The sequence below is a fragment of the Zootoca vivipara genome, chromosome 1 (genome assembly GCF_963506605.1).
Source record: "Zootoca vivipara chromosome 1, rZooViv1.1, whole genome shotgun sequence".
In the NCBI taxonomy this organism is placed as follows: Eukaryota; Metazoa; Chordata; class Lepidosauria; order Squamata; family Lacertidae; genus Zootoca; species Zootoca vivipara.
This window is the reverse complement of record NC_083276.1, coordinates 51,894,804-51,908,953: the sequence shown is the minus strand read 5'-3', so window position 1 is coordinate 51,908,953 and position 14,150 is coordinate 51,894,804.

Here is a 14,150-nt window from a genome sequence, read left to right as displayed (position 1 = left end):
ACAGAACCGGAAGTTTCTCTGGTCCTCCAAGATTGCATGAAGTAAGCAGTGTTTACAGAGTGCAGCTTCACCATTCATTTGAATGGCAGATATGGTTTGCAAAGGGCACAGAGAGATTTTCTGGGGCAAACGAGAACTATAAGTAGTTTAATAGCAACTATGAACAGGGTACTTGAGGCCGGTGTGAGTAGCAACTTGTAAATCTGGAACTGATTCTCTGAGGTGCTGTTGAATACTTTCAGCTCCCACTGAAGCCATTGGAATCTAGCATTTGGCACTTCATGAGTTTGGTTCAGCAACCTCACCAGAATCATTTCATATATTGTAGTAGATGGAACTGATTTGGCTGGGACTAATTAAATTTGATTCCAAAATGGTCATTGTCATCTGACTTAATATGGAATGCAAACATGACTGAACGGTACAAATTAAAAAGGGAGCAATAAGAAGATTCATTTGTCTACAACTCCAGCAAAAAATAAAGAAATCTAAATTTAAGAAACTTAAGGCAATGATTATTTCTTTGTTGGCGCTAATGTTTGCACGATCACATTCACTTAAAATATGTCATCTGGGAAGGGCTGTAGCTCACTGGCAGAGCATCTTATTTGTATGCAGAAGGTCCCAGGAGCAGTTTCTGATATCTACAGAATGTCCCCTGGGAATATCCCCTGTCTGAAACCCCAAAGAGATGTAGCCATTCAGTGTCAACAATAGTGAGTTAGATGGACCAATGGTCTGATTTTGTATAAAGCAGTTTCCTATGGGAGGAATTCAGTGCCATTCTACGGTGATCACAAGCGTTTTGGTTTCTTCCCCACACTGTTCTGGGGGTCGTCCCAACTCTCCAACCCAATTCTGGGTGTGTGGGGGTTGGGTGGAAGAGGAGAGCTCAGAATGCCCCATTTTGTAAGCAGAAGTCCTTGTGCAGTGCATCTGCTGATGAGTCACCCTGGTTGAACCTTCCCCTGTTTTCCTATGTTCTTCCTTACAAGACATGAAAGCTCCTTTTGTTTTGGAGCAGTTAAATAACAAACACATCTTAAATCTGTAGCCCGGCCATTTAAAATCTGGATACCATGGAGACAAGACTGAGGAATGGAAATTTTAATTCTTATAATTGATCCTGAAACAAGAACCGGGGTGTTGTATTTGTTTCAGGTTAACCTATTGTGTAGTGTTCGGTCCAGAGAAGTTGTGATGCACTTAGTTCTGTGGATTTGGGATGCAGGAGACATACATTTTTATATTTCTTATCTGAGCACTGCAGTTATATCAGTAACAATAGCTACTTAATGGATGGCTGGTGTAAATTCTTGAGTCAGTTGTGTACTTGGTGCAACTGGTAATCTATGTGATTTTTTTCTGTTATAGGCAACTGAGATTCTTTCTGCTATCACAGACTTCATGCTTGTACACTGGAAGCTCCCATACTGATGCTTGTTTTCCTGGGTGAATCTGCCTATTTCAGTTTTGAAAGAAGTGTGCATGCACACGAAAGCTCATACCAAAATAAAAACTTAGTTGGTCTTTAAGGTGCTACTGAAGGAATTTTTTTATTTTAGTTTCTCCCAGTGTTTCTCATTATGACAATCTTAACTTCAGTTCTCTACTGTCCCATATCAGTTTGCATTTTTTTTTAAAGTCCTAATGAAAATTCACCTGTGAATTTCCTCTAATGTGCACAGGCTTGCACATGATTTTGCCTTGCACACACATTTCTGCAAAGCAACTCACCCAGATAGAATGCATTTTAAAGGTTGTTTTCTCCAATAAAAGCATTTTAATGCACACCCGATCCTAGTACAGTGGAACCTCGGTTTATTAACACCTCGGTTTACGAATTTTAGGTTTACAAACGCCACGGACCCATCTGGAACGGATTAATTCACTTTCCATTACTTTCAATGGGAAAGTTCGCTTCAGTTTATGAACGCTTCAGTTTATGAACAGACTTCCGGAACCAATTACACCCATGCTTCGGGTTAAGTACGCTTCAGGTTGAGTACTCCACAGACCTGTCTGGAACGGATTAATCCACTTTCCATTACTTTCAATGGGAACGTTCGCTTCAGTTTAAGTACTCCACGGACTGACTGGAACAGATTAATCCACTTTCCATTACTTTCAATAGGAAAGTTCGCTTCAGTTTATGAACGCTTCAGTTTATGAACAGACTTCCGGAACCAATTGTGTTCATAAGCCGAGGTACCACTGTATACACATTCTTGTGCTCATAACTTTGATGGAAAACGACACTGCAAAATTCAGAGAAGTATGAAGGATGGTTGTGTTTTGGTCTGTGTTTTGTTTTGGAAAGCCTGAATTAAGTAGATTCGCCTTTAAGTGAGAACCAAATTGACTTTCTTCCCCATCCGTATATGATGCTAAACCCCAAATGCAAGAAATAAATGAAACGGTATACTGTGGTTTTTTTTTTTTTTTTAAAAGGTACTTTTCGCAGGTTCATTGTATGATACTTCTAATATCCGTTGCATGATCTAGGATGGTCCCAGAAGGAGTGGACTAGCATGAGGTGTGTGTGTGTGTGTGTCTGTGAATGGCAGAGATTTGCTTACATTGGGTGCTTGTCCATTTCCCTTTAAAACTATTCTGCTCCATAATCTAGCTTTGTGCTTTTATTTAAAGGGTGTATACATGATGGGGAAAGTTAACTTTCATTAGCAAACTGGAATTCTTGTGGCCAGTTTTGCATATTCACATCTAGATTTCTTTTGACTCTCCATGGTGAAAGGAGCTGCCATGCCTTTGTTTGTTACAGAAAGAGCTGCCATGCCTTTCTTTATTAAGAACCACACTTTCTGCACACACACACACACACACACACACAGTTTTGCACTTTTACTTCTCTACAGGAGGGGGATTGCCACACAAAGACAGAAGATGATGTAGTGAGTGCTAGCATCCTTGATTTCCTAGTACTTACATCAATAAGAAGTAGCTAATGAGTGACAATAAGTAAAGCAGTAGCTTTGTGTTCCACCTAAGCTAAAATTAATCAAAGTAGTATTTGCAAATATGAAAAGAGTTATTTGGCTTATATCACTGTTCAGCCCCTCAGATCTTGTTTCTTCACCAGTTGAGTCAAGCTGCAGTGACTATTTTTCAAGTGGAAGCAGCCGAAACGCCAAATTAGGCCTGACCAGTTTGAATAAATGCTCTGTGCTCTGTAGGGGAAGGCACACAGCTTTGCTTCCCATGATTCCTCAATCCAAGCAAATGGCTGTTCCTGACTCAGTAGATTTGATACTTAGCAAAACTCTGCTAGGGTATTCCCAGTAAGAGGCTTGCATGGGATCTTTGTTCTTCTGATTAAGACCGCAGTGCAGCTGTTTCATGCATGCTATGGCAAAGGGCACTGAAGCAGCACTTGAAAGCAGATATCCAGAAAAAAAGGAGAGGTTCATGAGATTTATAAAGGAAATTGGGATTTAAGTAATACTTTTGTTCTTGAAGCATTTAATTTGGGCTTTAGGATGTGTAATGAAGACCGAACGTATTCATGACATTTCTCCATCATCATCGTTGTTATTACATTATCCTTCACCATTACCACCAAGTTTTCTTATTTTGTTGCTGAAGCTTCGAGGCCAATTTATGGACAATGATATTCATGAACAGCATGATTTTTGTAAGACTCAAGCCTTGTGTGTGAATAAAAAAACAGGTTCCCCCCTGAGGATGTGGGGAATGTCATCCTTGTGAAATCCATATTGCCATTTAGAAGTCAGCTGGGGGAAACCCAGCCAGATGGGCGGGGTATGAATAATAAATAATAATAACAACAACCGAGCTTGTAAACTGTTCAGATCGATTTGGTGTTGCATTTGCTGCTGGAGAATCAAACCACGTGTTTGGAAATTGCACAAGCAATGTCATTTCTACCATGCAGATATCATGGAACCTTTGGGTGCATCCAGAGAGAGGTTTTGAATAGGGGCAGATGTATATTCAGAGTACACCCATCTCTCACAGTTCGTACACTTTTGTGCCTTCAACCATAGTAGTCCCTGGCCTATCCCACCTGCCCTGTGAGGCATGGTGAGCATACAGTGAGTGGCGCCCACCTAGTCAACGTGCATGTAGTGCCATTGTAACAAAGAGAGAGGGGAAGTACATACATTGTCCAAGTATCTACTTTCCCAGATGTTTGTGCTTGTGCTTTAGTTGTCAAACTGAGAGCATAAGAATGCACTACCAGCAAGCACTGCACTCCTAACCACATTCATTTGAAAGCAAATGCCACTTATTTCAATGGCATTTACTTTGATGGAGGAGTGCATAGGATCACACTCCTAGGACATGACTGAAATTGAACTTACCTGGTATCCGCCACACTCCTGTTTTGGCTTTGAACTGTTGAGAATGGAAGCACAATAAAGAATGGGTGGAATCCAGCGTAGGGTATGTGTGCACAGAATGTGGACTGCTTGAGCAACTAGACTTCCCCCCTCTCACCTTCCCCTGTGTGCCCCCCCACTCACCCCCTAAACATGCATACCCTCCAACATTTCTCCAATGAAAATAGGGACGTCCCATTCCATAATGATAATTTTACTATTTATACCCCACACATCTTACTGGGTTGTCTCAGCCACTCTGGGCAGCTTCCTACATAAATAAAAACATAATTAAACATTTAAAAAACCCCTTCCCTCTACAGGATTGCCTTCAGGCAGCTTGGGTGTGTGTGTGTCAGATAACTGCATACCCTCTGACATTTCTCCAATGAAAATAGGGACATGCAAGGAAAAGTGGGACATTCTGGGATCAAATCAGAAACCAGGACGGCTTCTCTAAATCAGGGGCATCCCTGGAAAATAGGGACACTTGGAGGGTCTGAACCTGTTCTGGGTATGCACTAAACCCTCCAGAGAAGATTTAGGGGGTATTGGGGGGGCATCCAGAGGGAGGAGAGAGAGGAAAAGTGGAATCTTGCCTAATGCCTTCAAAGCAAATAATATGATTGGGGGGGGGACTCTATTTTGGTAATGCTCCTGTCAAAGAGAAGACCTCAGGAGGACCAGCACAGGGTAATGCTGAGAGCAGCACAATCATGGGGATTAAATATAATATAACTTGAGCACACTCAATGCAGTTTTGGCCTCTAATTTGTCAGTAGCATTATGTGGCAATTGAAATGCTCAAAATATACCACAAAGGTCTGTACGTGTACGTGAAGCTTTCTTGAACTTTGATCTGCTTTAGGTCAAACAATATGAGGTCAAACATTACAACACAGGTGGCAACGTGAAGTAAATGTGAATATTCTGTGAAGCTTTGCAGAGCATCACGGTCTTCTTCAGAAATGCAATTCTCTGAAATGTGAAGCCATGCTTAGGAAGCAACAATGTCTCCGGATAGATGGGAAGCCCAAATATGGCTTTTGGGTGAGGATTGAAATACTATGATGCTGAGAATCAGCATTTTCATAACTGAGAAAACACTTTCTGGATCTCCAGATATTTTAATTAAAGAAATGCAAGCTGCCCACACCCAGGCTATTTTAGCAGTCTTCAGGAAAATCATGCCCCACCCCAATTAAACAGGCCTCTACAGCTGTCCTCTAGTGACTGAACAAGACTTGAGTCCCTAGTTGAAAAGGGTACCCCATCTATCAGAAAGGAGAAGATGATTTTAAAATACATTTGACAGGCAGATTTAAGGAACAAACTATGTAGAGTCCAGAACCATCGTTTTAATAAAACACTTTACTTTTAAACTTATTTAATTCTGTTCTAAATTCCAGCAATTCATTTTTGGACTAGACTGAAAGATTGCATAAGCTGCTATTATCCAATTTTATAGTTAAGGCAGGAGGATCTTGCCAACTAAAGTTTGGGGCATTAGAAAATTCGAAACTCTAATTGGGGAAAGCCAGTGGATACCCCCCCCCCCAAAAAAATTGAGGGTTCACAACTTTCATCTCAGTTCTGCTTCAGCTTCACCAGCCTTTCCATAAAGCTATAAATCCAGATTCACTTGTAATTCCTGGTGTCCTAGATTAAATATTAACTTCTTTTCAATGGTGATCCTAAAATTAAGTCATGAAGTTATGATTTCAATTTTCAGTTCTTCTGTATTTAAACTACATTTACAAAATGAATCACACCACTCACAAACTAACCCAAAGCTCATTTCTGAGCACAATGATTTGGATTTAAGTAATGCTTTGGTATTGAAATCCTTGAAACCCACTGGGAGCTGGACATCTCTCTCTCTCTCTCCTCCCTTCAAATTTCTATGTTTTTGAGCCAGGAACATCAGACTGAGATCAAAAGATTTACTTTCAGGTGCACCAGGCTGCTCAGTGGTTGTTTTAAAATCCGTAGATCCCCATCCCATGTCACAAAGTTGTTTTGGGGGAGTCTTTTCCATTTCAAATGCAGTTTGCCATGTGGCATGATGACTACTGCTTTTAAAAATACAAGCCTAAAGTCCCCACAGCGTTGCAGAGAATTAGACAGTTATTTGAATCCTGCCCTTAGACATTTTGCTGCCTGAGGAAGAGCAGGAAATAGCCCTCCTTGTGCTGCCAAGTCAAGGTGCATAATAGCCAAGGCCAGTCAACTTTTTTTGGCGCACAATATGGGCAATCCTACATGCACGTCCCCCCTCCCTGGCAGTAAAAATACCATAATAGCAGACTAAAAGTACAAGCCTAACCATGTCTGCCCAGACAAAAGTCCTACTGAATTAAATTGGACTAACATCCAGGTAAATTGGGTTAGGATTACAACCTAAGTAACTAATAATTTGCTGCTGAAACCCCAAATCTGCAGCCTGATGTGGTTGCCTCATTTTGCTTAATGGTAGGATTGGCCCTGCCTGATCCCAGCATTAATTTTATTCAGGGTTTTCTCAGGGACGTAGGAAGTTGCCATACATTGAGCCAGGACGGTGGTCCATCAAGCTCAATTCACTGACTTGCAGCAGCTCTTCTGGGTTTCAGAAAGGCATCCAGCCCTATTTGGAAATGTCACAGACTGCACCTGAAATCTTATGTGTGCAACATCTGAACTCTATCACTGAACTATGCGATAGGAAAATGGGAGTGGTTTTTTTTAAAAAACACACACGTCAGAACCATAACTACATACCGTGCACAGATTATGTGTAATAAAATCGCAAAGGACTGCTTTCCCTAGGGTAAGCAACGTTAGGATTTGAAGCGGGGGGAGAGTGAGGGGAAGGGAATGCTTAACCTGTTTCCTTGCCTGTTGCTTCATCAGCCAATCCAGCCACTCACCACCTCCCAGTCAGAGCTCAAAATGTGCACTTGACTCTCCAAAGACTCATATGAAACTCTACTGGGGAGGAAATGGCTGGGTGTGAAGGGTCAACTTGGACTGGAGAAACAGCAAGTGGGGAAGGGTTAATTCTCTCCCCCCCCCGACACAGTGTCACCATTCCAAATCTCCCTCTGAATCTGCAATAGCCATTGGCTTTTGCCATATGCACATGAATAGCCATAGAGCATGTACTTCTGTCCTCAGAAAGATACCAGAGAACATGGAGATGATTCACACAGTTCCCATCAGCTGTCGTTTCATGGGTAAACCCATGACTGCCTCTCATTTTTGTGAATGCTCGAAAGTCTTTGGAAGAATAAGGACTTCAAATCCTAGGATGGCCCACACAATCTGCACACTGAATCATCCATGGAAGCAGGAAACATATGCGTAGCTGATGTGAAACTACTGAAAATGGGGAATGGTATTGGGGGGGAATTATACAGTAAGCCCACAATTTATGCAGAAGTTACATTCCAGGAATCTTGCCTAAAGCCAAAACGGTGTATAGTCAAAACCCATTGGGTTCAACAGCAGGCGGGATTGCCAAAATCATTTCCCCCAGACCCCCTCCTTCTGCCCCCCATTTATTTATTTACAATTTTTGCCGCGCACCTAAGGCTGAATGCACACAAGTTAAATGTGCAGAAGTTTCAGGCTTACTGTGTTCTATTTCAGTCCACCCTCCAGCTTTCCTTCTTTGGATGACTTTTAGTTGGCCAGAAAGAATACAGAGAACTGCTGCTTGACTCCCCCTTCTTCATAAAAAAAACCCCCAAAGCAAACCACCAAGTTGTTCAGCACCTGGGGTTCATAGAGAAGTCCCTTATCTCATCTGCCCTCCCCACCATCTGCATCTGAAGATCCAACTTTCCCACACTCCCCGTTGCACATTTCTGTCCTAAAGAGACTCGACTTAAAGTTGATTTAGGAGAACAAATCCATCTTAAGAGAACAATACTCTATTAATATTCCAAATGGTTTCAGCTTAGCAGTTTTGCAGCTATTGTATTCAGATATTCCATTGGTATTAAGCAGTCACAACCTAGAATAGAGCTCACCTCTCATGCCCCCCCCCCAGAAAAAAGAAAAGAAAAAAGCAAGCAAGCAAGAAAAAAAAGGGGTTTCTTCCCCCCCCCTGAACAATATGGAAAATGTCTACGATATGAAAAAGCAAAAGACACAACACACAGAGGCCCTGACTCTACTGCCCTGATAATTCAGGAGGATATTTCAAGTTACAAGTTTGTTTACCTTATAGAAAAGTTAATTAGATTCTTTTGATCTCACAAGGGAAACCACAAAGTAAATTTTCTTAGCGTCGTAGTGAAGCCAAAGCTGAAGTTACTCTCCTGACTTTGGATATTCATTAAAACAATTCGATTTGATTTTTAATTTAAAGAAAACATTTTACAATTTTCCCTTTGCTTATTATTAAGAACCCCCTTTGTCCTTAGGCTTGGATATAAAAGCTTTCTTTTCCTTCCTAGAAGCCAACACTAAGCAGTTTAATAACCTGTCTTAAGGCTGTGTTAACTACACGTACAAACAAGCTTGTGCAATGACAACAAATTTATACTCTTAAAAATATTATGATGAATTAAACTTCTTTGTGTTTTATGTACTAATGATGCCTGAATCAAGCTTACAATTGCATCTTCAAAACATATATTACAACTTCCAAAGAAATCCACCATTTCAAACTCAAAACTTTTAAATTATATTTTTAAAGCAGGAAAGTGGCAAAAGTTATTCTCCTTACTAGGAAGAGCAAATGATTACTTTTTAAAAAACATGTGGAATTCACACTGTTCAGAGACTAATTTCGATCATACTTGCTACAAGATTTTGGGCACCAAGACATGAATGCTTTGTATACATAGAGAAAGGCTCTTTCATTGTTAAAAATGGACAAACCGTAAAAAATAGACAGCAGAGAAACAAAAATAGGAATACCAAATAAAGTGAGAGGAATGATAACAACAGAAAAACGTTGGTTTTAATATAAGGTGTAAATTACTCTGACCTACATAAAAATCAAAAGAGGAAAAAGATGAACAATAAATACAAAACAGTATGTGAATTTTCACAATTATTTATGTTGACTTCAATGCAAGGCAATAGATATGCATGCATGTATTTATATCCAAACCATAACTAAAATATACAACTACTCAGATGCTCCCAGACAAAACTGGCAAACAAGAATGATTAATAAGTGATAATAAATAAGCACCAGCATAAATTTATATTGATGGATAATATCATGGTGTATATACTTCTAAGAATGTTATTATTTTTAATTATAGCAAGTGTGAGGTTTTTTGTGTGCATGTGCAGAGAGTTAATTAGATGATGAGTAACACATATTCTTCATTGTTGCCAATTTTAAATCAGCAAAATGGGCCACACGAAAGAAACCCAAATATTTGTCTTGGTGGTTAAACACTAACCATTTGAATCTTGAACCCTTGCTCCAATTAACAATGAGACTGGGCAACCACTCTGTGTCTTGTAAACCATTCTATTTACATATTTTTTCATACACTGTATTTTAAATTTCACAATCTCATTTAAAGATGAGTGGCCCTGAAAATACCCAAATTTTAATCAGCTGTTAAAGAATTGTACTCTATCCCCAAATTAAAAATTAAAAATGCTTTGAATTGCATTTAATTATTATTTCAATTGCACCGATGCCTTGATCGGTTCAGATCAAAAGGCAAGTGAAACAGATGGTGTATTTGACTCCCTTGTCTTCCCTGCAAATATTATTTTGAATAGTGACCTTCCCCCCACATGATTATTCACTAGCCAGAGAAAAAGCACGTCAAATTATTAAGTTATCTTTAAAAGGCGGGGGAAGAGGAAACTATAAACACCACCGTGAAAACAAAATCACTGTTACTTGATCTTTTTAACAAATGAAAGAAATCACAGAGAAAGTTACATACAACCTATCGGTGCGGAAAAGATGACCAAAATGAACAGGATGCCTTGTCCCCGCTGCAGCTCCCTCTTAAAAGACAATGAACTTACCCAGGAGAGAAAGCAAAGTATCAGACCCTACCTTTGGTAGATGAAAAGGAATGGGGGAACTGTGCTCCAAAAGTGTATATGACTGCCAATATGGTTTGCCTTACCTTAAAATCTATACATTTCTAACCAAAACAGCTTGGAGCAATTCACATAAAACAGACCCAAATGTTGCCCATTCATGTACAAAGATCAGGTTTCTGTCTCAGCTCAGCCTGTGATATCAGGGTGGGTTTTTTCTTTTTTTTGGGGGGGGGGGTAATATATATATGTATGTATTCTTATGTTTCCAGTCCTTCCAACATACTTTTTTCATCTTAGGAAAAGGTCTCTTTTTCTGGTGTGTGGAAAAGGTTTCAGACTTGTCAGGACGCTGGTCTTTTCAGTACAATTTAGCTTTCACTTGATCATTTGCAAGGCTCGAACGATTTGCTGTGGTCCCCGGCTCTTGATTATGAATATTGTTGCAGATACATAAAGTTTACTACAAGCAGTAAATATGTCAGGTTTTGCCATGAGGTTTACTAATAAGGAACGGTTACATGGGGATTATTAATGGCAAAGATAATCTTTTCAATAAGGGCTCTTGCTCTCCCGTTCTCTCTCTCTCTCTCTCTCTCTCCCCAGGAAAAGCTTAGTTCAGGGGCATTCCTTAACAAGGAAAATGCAAGCATTTGACTCTTGGAAAAGTTTGCTTCAGGCGATGCAAGGAATGTTGGGCATAGGACTTCTGTTCTTGGCTCCCTTCTGACTTAATGTGACTCTGTCTTTCAGCACTATTTGAAATGCCTTTTTAGTTTTTATTAATACGTTTGGTTTAATACAGTTTTTTTCTAAGAGTCTTTGACTGTACAAAATTGATGGATTGCCAGGGGACACCTCCCAGTTATTTGCTTAGGTGTTTCCTTGGGTCAAAGTAATGGATAATGTGGATGTTGTTAACTGGTACGCTTTCCCTTTTCATCCAAAGGATTTTGTGTTTTTTTTTAAAGGGACTGTGCACAATCCATCCAAAGTCAGGCACTTTTAAGTCCCATTAATTTCAGCAGGAAGGGATTTAAGCAGGTTGAAATAAATGGGGCTTGAGACTGCTGCATGTTGGCAGGATCATACCCACAGTTAGGAAGTAAGTGAGCAGATTTTTCGCCCTTGTTTTAGTTATGATGCTGCACTATAGTATGCAATCACTTTCTTGTGACAACTCAACAATTTTTATTTGCTTTGGTATTCATTACAGTGACAATAAACATGTTGACCTCATCTGGTGTTAATGTGGTTATCATATGGTTGGTTGCCCGGAGAATTCTATGCACATTTAACATTAATTAAATGCATCATTATACACTGGGTATGCATGGAAGGGGAGGAAAGACTCATGGAAAAAGCCTTTCCTGGACTTAAATCCTCGTTTAAATTTATTTCCAGAAACCCACCAAAGGTGTTCAGGAGGATAGACAGGCTTGAGTCACTTGAGGCATTTCTTGGAAACCAATATTGAAAATTCAGTGTTTTTTTTAAGGGGAATTATTATTTAAATCGTTTAGAGTGGCCAGGAGGCAGCTCTCAGTGATTTGATGTAGATCAGCAAAGATTTCTGAGACTCAGTTTTTTAAGAATGGCAACAACAAAATAAAATTTCCATTAAATTATACTTCTGAAATAAAGAAAGATCTCTCTGTGTGGTAACTGGAACAGATTTATGTGTGGAAGGACAGTGAGCTTGGTTCAGTTTTTGTATACTCAAAGCAAATTCCTGGGCTAACGATTTTTTAATGGGAAGTGTGTATCTCTGGTTGGTAGATCCACAAGATTCAAGTCTGTGCACCTCTGCTTTTATGCATGAATTGACTAACCAGTGGAATGCTGCTGAATTAGTTCATCATGGCTTTGAAGGCTATTAATACTCTAATAATATTTTAATTAGGCATTGTTCTCATGGATTGTCTTGTTAGCTGAATGGTTCTTTAAAAAAACACCAGCCAACTGCAGATTCACAGGAAATCCCCACCTTTGCTGTATTTGATTTTGCTGTGGTTCTGTGCCTTTTCGACAGAGGTGCAATAGGCAGAACAGAGGTGTCTTCCAGCTATCACATTCATATAAGTCTTCTTTCACATGACTTGGCTAGAGAGTGGTCTGTGCAATGCTCTTTGGGGTATTGTATGGGTCATTCTGATACCTACAATTCACATGGGTGGCCGTTCATTATTGTTATTATTTATTACCTTTATATTATTTATTTACCTTTACATTCCAAGGATCTCAAGGGGATGTACATGGTTCGCCTCCTCCCCATTTCATTCTCACAATATCCTCACAACCTACCTCCTGTGAGGTAGGTTAAACTAAGTGATGGTGACTGGCCCTAGGTCATCCAGCGAGGTTCATGGCTGAGTGGGGATTTGACCCTTACTCTCCGAGGTCCTAGTCCAGCACTCTAACCATTACACCACACTGGTTCATGCCAACCATGCCCCAAATGAGGAACATGCTGTTTGCCTGTGGCAGACATCTTAACCCTAACCAAATTCTCTAGACAAATGGACAACCCGTACTCGGGTTACAATTCTTGCACAGGTCTGTCACAACGAAGACATATACCAGATTGGTTACCCCCACTGGGACAGTCTGTGATTTTTGAAGGCTAGCTCTGAGCACACACACATGCCCGTTGCTTGATTTCTCATCACTTGCTTTCACAGTACTTGAAGACTGACAATGTCAATTGTCAACAAAATTCAACGTTAGAAGATTCAGCACAGACAAAAGAAAGTATTTCTTTACAAAGCACAGAGTTAAACTAGGGAACTCAGTTCCTCATGGCCACCAACTTGAATGGCTTCAAAAGAGGATTAGACAAATTCATGGAGGATACGGCTTCCAATGGTTACTAGCCATGGTGACTAGATTCTGCCATCACGGTTGGAGGTAGTATTGCTTCTGAATACTGGTTACTGGAAACTGCATGAGAGGAAAGTGGTGTTGTGCTCAGGTCCTCCTTATGGGCTTCCAATAGGCATCTGGTCAGCTACTGTGAGAACAGGATGCTGGACCAGATAGACCCTGTTTCCTTAAAAAAATCCAATTCCTCTCAATCATCCTCACACTTCAGCCAGGGGTGAGTATGCACATGGATAGCCAAATTCAAGTCTTTCCTTAGCTAACACAGTGTCCTGTGCATAGCTGCCAAGTCTCCCGCATTCCCCGGGAAACCCCCGTATTTCCAGCCATTTCCCGCTGGCAGCCCGGATTAAAAAACCCCCTGTAAATCCCCCAGATTCTTACTGGACCAGGGAGGCTCCTTCTGCACATGTCTGGAGTCTCTGGACATGCGCAGAAGCGATTTCTGGTGCTGCGGCCATTTTGGAAATGGGCAGAGCATGCGTAGAAGCAACTTCCGGTGCTGCTCTGCCCAGTTCCAAAATGGCCGCAGCGTGACTTCCGGTGCTGCGCCGCGCCGATTTTTCAATTTGGGAGTTGGCACCTATGGTCCTGTGGCACAAGTCACTCGCAAGCAGACTTATTTCAGTAGCAAGGACCCTGTACGTGGAGGAGTTGTGGTACCCTCTTGGAAGATAACTGTCTTCCTGCACAACAAGGTCAGGTTTAATTTGTGCCAGAGGCAGGCCCGGCTCTAGGTAGACCCCCGGTGGTGCAGGGCACCATGGCGCCGGCCCGCCAGAAAGGCGCCGCGAACTGCGCCCGCCCGCTGGCCGGCCGATCCGCCGGTCCGCCGCGCAGCTGCGCCTGTGGGAGCCGCGCTGCGCGCGGCGCCCACCGCACTGGGAAACGGGGCGGGAG